At 36.8% G+C, this 12189-nt stretch overlaps 1 protein-coding gene across 3 annotated transcripts in view; it reads right to left on the reverse strand.

Annotated features, from left to right (window-relative positions):
• The window catches only part of HDX (highly divergent homeobox), a 184626-nt gene that overhangs the window by 161063 nt on the left and 11374 nt on the right, over positions 1–12189 (reverse strand). For 2 of the 3 annotated variants that reach the window (XM_072955848.1, XM_072955846.1), the window contains exon 1: positions 3066–3149. The exons of the other annotated variant lie outside the window; for it this stretch is intronic. The gene's annotated coding sequence lies outside the window, so the exon portion shown is untranslated. Of the gene's footprint in view, positions 1–3065; positions 3150–12189 lie in introns of those variants that run through there. 3 annotated transcript variants of the gene reach the window in all.

Below are 12189 nucleotides of genomic sequence, written 5' to 3' on the forward strand. Positions count from 1 at the left end.
TTATTGCCAAATCATAGATGTATATGTGTTTGAAGAATGGGATTAATAGTGACCCCTAATGTTTTTGTCGATACTGCATTTCTCCTGCCTAGTCATGTTTCTCATTTGGATATAAGACATGAAGGGAGAGACTGTTACATAACAAATATGCTTCTGGGTATTTCATCACATTATATTCCTTGATGTTAATCAGACCAGATCTGAATACATGGCATATACCATCCAAGGTCTGATCATGACCATATTCAACAATTTTTATTTTACCATTAATATTTAATTCAAGTAATCTGATAACTATTTGCCAAAAGATTCTCAAAGCTATTTAGAAACTTTAGCTTCTTCTGTGAATTGTGAGAACATATATTGCTTTAATATACTTCGCAGTAGTGAGAAATCAGAGCAAAACATTTTGCAAAATAATCCTTTCCTCTCCAAGTCACTGCTCTCTCAAAAGTTGCCAATATATATGGGTATTTCCACAGATAGTTCAAGTTACTCATTTAAAAATTTATTTATTAAGCATATTTTGCAAGTATAGTACTATATTTTGAACATAAGTCTTAAACCAATTTCAAAGGTGTCAAGAGAGTCAAAAGAACAAAGGTGTTTTTCAATAATGTCTTTATTACTTCTTCTTAAAGTTGAAGGTTAGAAAGTGGGCAATGAATGAATGGCAGGGATGGTAGGTATTAAGATACTATTTCCTGAAGAGAACATTAACACAATTTTGTCTGCTCTTAATACTTATTATTAATGCATGAATTTAATAACATCTCAAAATGTAATTAATAAATGGAATCATAGAATTTTAAAGCTAGAAATACCCTTAAATATTATGATTATGCCCTCATTTTCACAGTTGAATAAACTGAGGGCCAGAGACATGAAGTAACATTTCAGAGCTTGTTCTATGAAAAATATCTAATGTATATTATAAACTCTTCAATGACTAATTCATTTTGTCCTATGCCTAGTGTATGATAGAACACAAACTCACTAAACATTAAGTGCTTTTGAGGGTGGTGATACTTAGAGATCAACTAAAGGACAATTCTGTCTACATTAGTTTGCTAGGGCTGTTATAACAAATATCAAAAACTGAGTGGCTTAAACATAAATTTACTGTCTTGAAATTCTAAAAGCTAGAAGTCTGAAATCAAGGTGTTTGTAGGGTTGGTTCCTTCTGAGGACTGAGAGGAAAGGATGTGTTATAGGCCTCTCTCTTTGGTTTGTAAATGGTCATCTTCATATTCATGGGGCATTCTCCCTGATCACTGACTAATTGCTTATCCCAATAACAAGATTAGTGGTTGACTTCCTTTATCAGCCAAAAAGGCCATCAATTCCTGTGCCATAACTCCCCCGACCAAGGTATCTTTATCCTCGTTCCTGGAACCTGTTAATATGTTATGTTCCATGGGAAAAGTGAATTAAGGTTGCAGGAGGAATTAAGCCGGCTAATTAGCTGATCTTAAAATAAAAAGATTATCCTAGATTACCTTAGTGGGCCCAGTGTAATTGCAAATATCCTTAAATGTGGAAGATGGAGGCAGAAGAGCATCAGAGTGATGCAATATGAAAGATTTGATCAGCGATTACTGGCTTTGAAGATGAAAGAGGGCCACATGCCAATGAATCTGGATAGCCTCTAGAAGTTGGAAAAGGTAAGGAAACAGATTCTTTCCTAGAGCCCCTAGAAAGGAAAGCCCGGTTAACACCTTGATTTTAACCCAATGAGATCTGTTTCAGACCTCTAACCACCAGAAGTAAGATAATACATGTGCTGTTTTAAGCCACTATGTTTGTGGTAATTTATTATAGGAGCAAATAGAAAACTAACACAGTTCCTCTTGAAGCTATTAGTGACAGTGACCCCAATACATCTCTATTCTTCTGTAACATTCTGTTGACAAATCAAGTAATTAGGATAAATATCATTTCAATGGTAAGGTCATTATTATCAACAAAATAAGTGGATTCACTCAGACTCTTAACAATTTTACCCATCACATAAGTGAGCTATTTTCTCAATAAGACAATGTTGACTCCAGAATGGAGCAAAAGTGGTGTACATTAGCCAGATAATATTTTGATTACATATTGCTTTACACATATGAAAACAGACAAAAAGGAAATTCAGGGTTTTTTTCTGCAACTACTAGCTCTTAAAAGTTTAAATTGTACAGGAAGTCATATTTCACTTTACATCAGTGCTTCTCAAATTTGGATGGGCAAATGAATCACCCAGAGATCTTTTTAATGCAGATTCTCATCCAGTAGGTCTTGGGTGGAACCAGAGATTCTGAAATTTCTAAGAAGTTCCCAGGTGATGCCCATCCTACTACTCCATGGAACACATTTGGAGTAGCAAGGATTTAATAGACACAGATGTAACAAACCCTACCGGAAAAACTTACTCCAAATCACAACTAACACTGAGCTCAAAAATAGTCTCTCTCTACATTAAGTGCTACTAGTTGAGAAAAGGCAAAACAAACAAACAAACAAACAAAAACCTCAAATTGACCTTTAGCACCTTTTAAGCATTCACTGGTGATAAAAGTGAGCTTATAGGTTCTAGTTAAAACGCCTGACTGATTATTTTAATAACTTGCATACATATTCAAACATAACTTCACATTGTCTAAGGATAGCAGGGATGAGTCAAGGCTGAGTATTCTATATCTAATGTAATACTTCCAATTAATGTAGAATATATTTTTTCTTCCACATTTTACAATTCTGTAATTACCCATATCTCTTCCAATGGTCTCTCTGTTGAGGAGATTTCAACACAAATGATTGGCCTATAAAAGGGTAAAGTTATCTGGAGAATGGGTCTCGGATAATTACTTTCCTAAATGGCATAGATATTACATCCATAAAACACACAATAGGTAGACCAAGCTAACTAAGCAAAAAAGTATAATATATAAAGAAATATATTAAAGCAATATAGTGGTGTAGGAGAAAACTTATCTCTATCTTTTCACAAAACCCGGTGAAGAAATGCATTCACCATTGGTTGGCACTTGACAGTAGGAAAAAATAGTGTACGGGTCTACCTGCTTTCTGCCACTGAAGCCATTGGAGTCAAAACAAGGATCCCGTTCTCCTGAATTTCAGCCTTTATGTTAAAAAGTTTCACTTCCACTGAGAATGGAAAATGAAAAAACATGAAAATGCCATAGGCATTAGAGACATAAAGAGAGATAAGTTAGAGGGAAATTTTACACATACACAAACACAATTTTTAAACACAATAAATAAAAATGGGCCTCACTCTGGCTCTCCAACTTATAACCTAGTATTTAGGAGTGAAGCTTCTAGAATGACACCTGCTTTCAATTCCTAGCTCTGCTGCTTACTACTTGTATGACAAGTACCATGCACAAATGCTTGCCTCCCTGAAAAAAGTGCCTATCCAGGGCATGTAAGTCACATATTTGCATGGATGTCTTAAGAATCTTAAAATAAATTTCTCCCAACCCCAAGGGAAGAGAGGCTAAGAAAATGTTTTCCTTAATTTTTGCCACTCTGACAAATAATACATCTAAATATTCTAAAGATCAACCCAAATGGGCATAAGTCTCATAAAATAATAGATCAAGAAGGCAGGACAGTTGCTGTTGTAGATTTCTTTACAGAAGTCAGATGTACAGTACAGTAATTGACACCATATAATCTCATTTGTTCAGTTGTCAAGTACCTAGATCTCTGGTCAATACAGGCAATTTTGCTACTAGTTGGCACAAGGATGATTCCATTTGCACAGAGAAGTTTCAGATTATTTTCTTGATATTTATGCAGGCTAGAAAGGTCTCAAGGGTGTTAGTAACAGCTTCTGAATATACTAACCTCTCAAGCTTCCTTTTTATGCAGAATATATCCCTCTAGAATTTTCATTGTTTACTTCTAAACCAGTATGCCTAGAAATAGTGTACTCAGTCAAGTATTAAGACACTACTTATTTAAGGTTTAGCTAACTGACTCCACTGTAAAATCAAAATCAACAATTCAAATATTTTTACCCTGTTAAGGATTACACTACACAAAAATAAAATTCTCTCTGGAAGTACAATTTTAAAAGCAGAATTAATTGTTTTTTAAAATGCATTTTATACAAAATTCCATGTCATCTTTTTCAACAAAGACTGAAAAGTGTATTTTAATAAAATACTTAAAGAGAAAAGCAAGTATTTACCATTTGGTCAAGCTTAGAAATCACTGATTTTGTAGTAGAATGATGTTCGTGGAATATGTTATGGTGTAAAACACACGTACACACGTGCACACACACACACATACACACACTCAGCCGGGACTCCAGAGATTTAGATCCTTGCTGAAGAGTTGCCAAAAATACATTGTGCATTACCTTGGTCAAGTATATCTTGGTGATTAAGAGTCAAACAGGCCTGTATTTGCACCCTGATTGTGATATTTTGCAGCAGTGTGGCCCCAGGAAAGTCAACTACCTTGAGCCTGTTTTCTCATTTGTAAAATGGGGACTAGTACTAGAAACTATCTCTTAGGGATGTTGTGTAGTTTAAATGTGATAACATACATAAAATTGTTAGCACAATGCCTGGCACTAAGTGCTTAATAAATATTAGCATCTATTCATGCTGGTAAGATACTTTACTTCTTTGGACTTCAGTTTCCTCATATCTAAAATGGGGGGACTGGCTTGTCATCAGAAAATCCCTTCCAGCTCAAATTTATAGCTTAAATGTGAAAGTCCAACGCCATCTTTTTATTTAGATGGGAATTGTAAAATAAATGTTAAAAGAAAAATGTCACAGTCTTATTTTTTTCATATTTTATGTTAAGCTCTCTAAAATGAGAACTATATTCCTAAGTATTACATTCTATCTAGAGTATCCTACCTTTGCACAGTTTTGTCCGTTGGTCTACATGTGAATGACCAGGTAAGTCTTTGTAGTCACTATGCAAGCTAGCTACAAGTTAAAACACTTCGAAGGGATTCATATCATGTATGTAATAAGAGAAAAAGTCAAGAAGAAATGATTTTCCTTTATATTAAATAACATTCACAGTTAACATACAATAATCTATAGCAATGGTTTTCAAATTTAGATTACAATACCCTTTGGACTGCTTTTCATCCATGTTCCTAAATTGCAAACCTTGATGTGATATTGGGATGGTGCCTCAAAGTGAAGTAGCAGTCAAAGTGAAATCTGTAGAAATCCTCTATATTAAAGCACAATGATACTTTCTTTCAAATAAAACTAAGTTCCATTGAAAAACGCAGTTTGAAGCCCAAGAGATAGGAAAGAGATAACTGATATGTTATAGAATAGCAATTATGGCAACCATCACAATGATTAGCTCTGATTCAACAGAATACAGATGAAAACTATCAGCGATAGTCAATGTAAAGCAGCAAATGCAAGACATCTTGCAATAAAAGGAATAAATAATTGATAGATTTAAGAGAAGATGCATGATGCAATGTCATCAAACAGGAATATAGAAAAGTGGAAAATGTCTTAGTATTTTTCAAACTGAGAAAATTACAAGCACAGCCACTTCTGGGATAATGTTCCCTTGGTCTTGTTTATGAGGACAGAACATATTTGCAGGCCACCTAGTATATAAAAATGTCTGTATTGCATTTTCTTTGACTCACTTCAGGTTTATTCAGTCACTGGAGGGTTACTTGCCTGACCAAAGATCACACACACAAATTTTAAAAATAAGAAGACAGTATAAAGCTGGCTATAAGAAAGTGACAAATATAAGAACTGATGTAGGAGTTCTAGAAAAGGTGAGCTTAATAAGAGTTGGATTAGATTTGGAAGATACTTATGGAGAGGTGCAACTTACGATGAGCTTCCAAAGTGGGTAACATTTTAAATAGGCAAAAGAAAGAGCATTCTAAGTGAAGGGAGTGGCAGTGGTACAAGGAGCAAAGTTCTAGAGGAATATTGTTCAGGAGACATTAGGAGAGTTGTGCGTTTAAGAATAAAGTAAAATAAGGTTCCTGTAGTACAATGAAGTAAGATTATAAAGCTCTTTGCAAGCCAAGTGGAATTGGGCTTAGAACAATAGAAAACAGGGAACCAATAATATTTTGGTGAAGAAAAATGACTTGATGAAAGAAGTGATCAGACCATTAGTCTGGCAGGATGAATTAGGGTTGAGACACAGGTGAAGGCCAACTAGGAGGCTCTTGGAATGACTGGATGGGTGGTGATAAGAGTTTAGATTGTAGAATAAGGGAATATTGGCAGGAGATGGCTTTCAAAGGAAAATTCACCAGGACTTGATAACCCCTTAATTTTGAGAAATGGAGAAAAATTCAGATTCCTCTAAAATAGTTAGGGGCTCATGATCAGACAGTGAGCAGAAGTATTAACACTACTGTACAATTTCTCCAACAAGGACAGACAGACAGATTGTTCCCCAGGGTTGCTGAACAATATAGCCCCTCTCAGTGAAGGGGAGTTGGTCAGGATCTCTCAAAATAGGTTTTGACTTTGGAGATTCTAACAGAGACACAAAGGAAGAAAAAAGAAGGACTTAGCACCAAACCTGAAACAGAGACCAAGGCTTTATAAAAGACCTTTTCAAGAAGGAAAAAAAAAGACAAGAAATGAAAATTACCTACTCTGAGTCTCTCCAAAGAGTTTAAGTTTCAAAAAAACTGAGTGGCACCCCAAATCAGAGTTCCTTGAAGATTAAAAGTTGTATTCACTTGAATAATTAGTCGTCTTTCTTCTCCAAATGGTTTTTCGTCTCAGTAATTTCTATTCCAAACTCCTCTCTGAGTTCTTTCCATTATTGTAAACCTGATAACTGTAGATTAAAAATTTGTCTTCCAAAATTCATCAGACCGACTTTGGGCCTGGGTAGGCTCAGTTGGCCAGATTCAAAGTAACTGGCAGATTCCACTCCATCAAGCAACGCTTGAAACATCACAGGGCTAATTTACCAACCCTTCCCATATTCTGCCCAGACAGACCTCAGCCCCACCCCCTCCGGCGAAACGGAAACAACGCCTGCGCAAACTCCACGCCTATTCTCGCCACGAACACTCCCCATCAAAGGTTGTTACTGCGCAGGCGCAGCACCTTCAGCGCGTTTGAGTAGGGCTGTGAGAAATCTACAGTCCAGTGAAATCTAGAAGTGGTAGAATTCACTCCCCCTCCTTTCTTTGGAGGCAGAGGCGCCAGTTCTTCCTACTCAGGGGCCAGAAGCGCGTTCCAAACGTCGCCCTCTCTCGGAGCAAGGTCCTTCGCTCTCTGCCAGTGTCCCCTGTATCCCTATCCTCAGCTCGTTCTAACCTCACGCGCCGCCAGCCTTCACTCGGAGGGTAGAAGGAGTTGGCTCCCCAAAAGCCGCACCAGTTTGTTGGCAGCCTCTTTAGGCCTCTGAACCTATGGGCTCCCCACTGGGCAGAGCATTAGCTCGGTGCCTTGCTCGCCCTCCTTCGCCCTTCACACCCACCCATGCTGTGTGCTTACCTCGGGCGTGGTGCGGTCACGGAAGGGATCAGAGGATCCCAGATCAGGCCAGTGCTGGGGCAGGCAGATTCAGCGAGATTTTTCCTGGGTCTCCACTGCCTCCTCAGACAATGAAATCAGCGTGTCCGATCATCAATTCTCATCATGATCGTGACGTCACAAAAGACAGCGGCCAATGGGAGCCTGAGATCAGCTCCGGACAGTCCCTGGCCTCAGCCCAGGACCCAGGAGTGGGGAGGGGGAGGAGAGGTAGCTGCCTGCAGTGGGGCTGCCTCTTCCCCGCATATATCAGCTGCAACCAAAGCCAGGCCTCTCTATATCTCTCCCGTCCTGAGTAGCTGTGAACGCCCAGCATCCATGAGACTACAGTAGTTATATGCAGCCATTTGAGCAGGTGCTGCCTGGTCTTCCAACTTGGGATTCGCTTTCAGCAGAATTGTTGCACGCTTTCAAAATCAAATGATCACATAAGAAATATAGTCTTTTGTGGTCAGTGTTCATTTGACAAGTATATATTCAATGTTACTAAAATTAAGGTGCCCATTGAGCCTTTGGAATTTGTCGATAAGAGTGAGTGCAGTGTTTTAGGTGACCGGTTGATTCTGGCGACTGAAGTAATAAATTAAAATTATTGGTTCTGTTTACCTAACCTCAATTCCTGTTCTGCTGGACGTTACTTGAGTAATCACCATTACACCGTTACAGAAAAAAAATTCAAGCCATATTTACATCATATTTACACTCCCAAGGATGTACAATTCACGAGAATTCCATTAGAATGCAGAATTCATTGGTCCTCTGTCAGCATTTGGAAGGTATGACTAGCATACATTAAACATTCACAACAATAAAATAAAGTACACGTTCATGTGCTTAGTCATGAACTACAGATAAGAGTTACATCGTTTAATGACTGGTGCGACATCAGTGAGTTGAGGATAGTTGGGGAAGCATTGTACGCTGTAATTGAAACTTGAGCTGGTTTTGAATGGATAAGAGAAGATGGAAAACACCGTCTTAAAGGGGAAGAAATGAGCAAAAGTAGGAAAGTATATACACATGTGTGTGTATATATATATGTATATGTATATGTGTGTGTGTGTGTGTACATATATATGATGCAAGGAGGTCCATGATGACTATAGAGCAGCTTAAGTATTTTGTTTTGTTTTGTTTTGTTTTAAACAGAAGTCAGATCATGCCCAGATCCAGATTGTCCAATGGCTTCCATTCACATATACTACAAAATGCAAATTAGCAAAGGTCCTAAATTATCTGGCCTTTCCCATATCTCTGACCTCATCTCCTGCCACTCTGCCACTAACTCACTTTCTAATCACACTAGCCTTTTCTCCATTGTTCAAACAAATTAAGCTCATGACCACATCAGGCCCTTGCACTATTATTTCCTCTGATCTTTGTAGGACTTATTCCCTCACTTGAGTCACATCTCTCCTCAAATGTAACTAAATTCTTTAAAATGTATCAGTTTTATTTGACTTCTTTAAAAGTGACTTCTTTAAAAATTTAAAGAGATTACACAGTAGCCATATTTCAAATTGTGATCTCAACACTCCCTATACCCCATTCCTTTTTATTTTCCTTTATAGCACTTATTACTAACATACTCTATATTTTTAGTTATTGCAAACATAAACTCCATAAGGGCAGGCTTTTTTTTTGTCTGTTTTGTTTACGATTATATCCCTGGCATCTAGAAGAGTCTAAGACACAAAGTAGACAAATCTGTAAGTACTTGTTGAATAAATGACTGAAAGAAAAATTTTCAAATGACTGGTATCATCAGTCTGCAGTTTGAATCAGATTGGAGATAGGCTGTAGTGAGAGAGATCAGGTGGACAGTGATGGGGTAATCCAGCTTCTAGATGACTTGGACCTCGATCAGGGTGTTAAGAGCATAAATGAAGAGAAATAATTAAAGTTGAGATATTTCAAAGAAGGAGTGATAAGGTTGAAAGCAGAGGATTCAACGATTACCTACCTATGATGAATTAGCATATTCATTAGGAACCTACTACATACCTCGATCTGAGGTGATTTGAGAGAAAAAGAAGGGCAGCTTCCCCACCTTGAAAAATTGATAGCCCTAACTGACAAGAGAAGGCATACATCAAATCACCGTACAAAAAGAGGTAATTCAATTCCTCTAGTTGCTCATTCTTCTTTTCCCCTCAAACCCCATATCCAAGTCATCAATAAGTCCTATACACTGTGCCTTCAAAATATGCCCCAAATTCTAGCACTCCTTACTTCCTCCATTGCTACTACACCAGTCAAAGCCACTATCACTTCTAGCTTGAACCAATACAAAAGCATCTTATATGATTTCGTATTGTCTACTATTGTTCTTCTTTAATAACTTCTCTTTGACATTGGTTAAAATAGTCTTTACGAAGTTAAACCAGACCATATTATTCCCCAGCTTAAAGCCCTCCAAATGTTTCCCATTATATTAACAATAAAGTTATAAGCCTTTGTTAGAGTTTATATGCCACACCATAGTTGTTTCTAACTATGCTACGCTGGCCTTTACCTCCATCCTGCCCCTCTCTTTCTAGAAAGCCTGTTCCCTCTTCATAGATGTTACACTTGTTGTGCATTCTTGAAAAACTCTTTCCTCAGATCTTCACATAGAACATGTTTTCACTCAGAGTATCTGCTAAAATTTATATCCTCAGATATGTCTTCAGGGACCAGTCTGTTCGAAATAGCATCCCTAAATCATGCTCTATTTCCTCTTTCCTCCTGTGTTGTTTTATTTTTCTCTTATCACTATAGGAAATCACATATTTTGCTTACTTGTTTATTTTGCTTTTCCTCAAGTAGGTAGGGATTTTATCTCTTTTATTTACTATTATAACCCCAGTACCTAAAACCATACTTGGCATGTAGTAGGCACTCAATGAACCTTTTTTTGAATGAATGGATGTAGAAAAACATAGATTGTATGTGTAATCTATGCTAGAATAATAAGTATTTAGAAATAAGAGATGTTTCTAGTGCCATAGTTTATGTATCTGTACTTACCCTGTTCACAATATATCAATTAAAGCCATGTTTATTGAATTTGTAGATGAAAAAATACAGGAAGAAAAATTAAAGCATGTATATTAACCAAGATTTCAAAGATCTCAAAAGATTTAAATACAAATGGAAAAAGATCAAGTTTGACAGGGCCCAACAGTGTTTCACATTTATGTTTACAAAAATTAGTTGCAGAAGTACAGGATGGGCAATAAATACCTAAGGTGGGAAATTGTTATTTCAAAATGTTATAAATTCAATATAAGCTGGTGTACCATAGATGTTAAGCAAGATAATTAAGACTTAGACTGCATTAAAAAAACATCTAAAGAAAGAAAGTTCTACTATGCTTTCCCATGATCAGACTACATCTGCTCTGTTCATTTGATTGTCCCTCATTTTAAAAGAAACATTCACAAATGACTGAATCTTGAGAAGAGAAATCAGGAAGATGGGGCATTTAAAAAATATATGATATGAGGCAAGGCTCCAGGAACTGTGGATGGAAAGTTTTAAAAGCTGAAGACCTGGAGAGAAGATAACTATCGTCAAATATTTGAAAGACTATTGGGGAAAAGACACATGTAACTTATTGTATGGTTCTCTAGAAGGCAAAACCAAGGCTAAAAAAAATGACAGGGAAATAATTTTCAGCTTAACATTTAAGTATTAAAGGCCTCAGTCACTGGAAATGTTCATGCATAATAAATATCAATCAGGAACGAAGGTTTGTCTATATTGAGTGACTACTAAAGTTCATTCCAACATGGACTTCACTGATTTTTGGATAATGTCAGATAGGAATTAGTCAGGAAAATGCTTTGAAGTTAGACGTGGGTTTGTTCTTTTAGATTTTAGTTTGGTGGAGCTGAATGGGAGGAAAGTTCTAGGTTGAATACCACTAGCGAAGGCAAATAATTCACTGCTCTGCTATTCTTCTTTAGGTAAACCCTAAGTAAAACATTTTCACAGTGCATTTTGGGTCAGTAAAGGGCTGCATATACAAAGAAAGTACATTCAACTTTCATTTTTCCTGTTTAAACTTTTCCCATTAGTAAGCAATTCATTTATCAGCTGATTTTAACCAAGGCAATCATTTATTGATACATGTGAAACCTGCCTATGTAAGTCCAGAACACAGCCTAAACAATATGTCTTGCTGGGTTTAAAAAAACCTAATTTCTAAGATACCTAAAATTAGATTAATTTATCTGATAGGGCTGATTGTCATTAATCAGAAGCTCAGTGCTTTGTTTGTAGATTACTTTATGTCTCTTTCACTTTTTGCTGTGCAACGCAGGCATTTTGTAGCTTACTGACATGTCCAATCGAAGTTGTGAACCAAACATTGATGAGGAAACTAAGTGTTGTCCTTTTAAACTCTCTTTATCCAAAGCATGAAGGAAATAATTTAAAAATGAAAATGCAATGTTAAATTTATAGGTTCTCAATGGATTTCAATTATCCTTGACATGCTTGTTCTCAGTATTTTGGTTAGTTAAAGAGATGCCATTTGGAGGAACTTCCCTCACTTTACTGTGGGGGCAGATCAAAGTAAAATTAAGAGAAAAGAATACTCTGGCACAAACTTTTGCTGGAAAACCCCTGAGAATCATTAGCATATACTTCTCTGCTCTAATGATGCTGTAGA

The sequence above is a fragment of the Vicugna pacos genome, chromosome X (assembly GCF_048564905.1).
Source record: "Vicugna pacos chromosome X, VicPac4, whole genome shotgun sequence".
In the NCBI taxonomy this organism is placed as follows: domain Eukaryota; kingdom Metazoa; phylum Chordata; class Mammalia; order Artiodactyla; family Camelidae; genus Vicugna; species Vicugna pacos.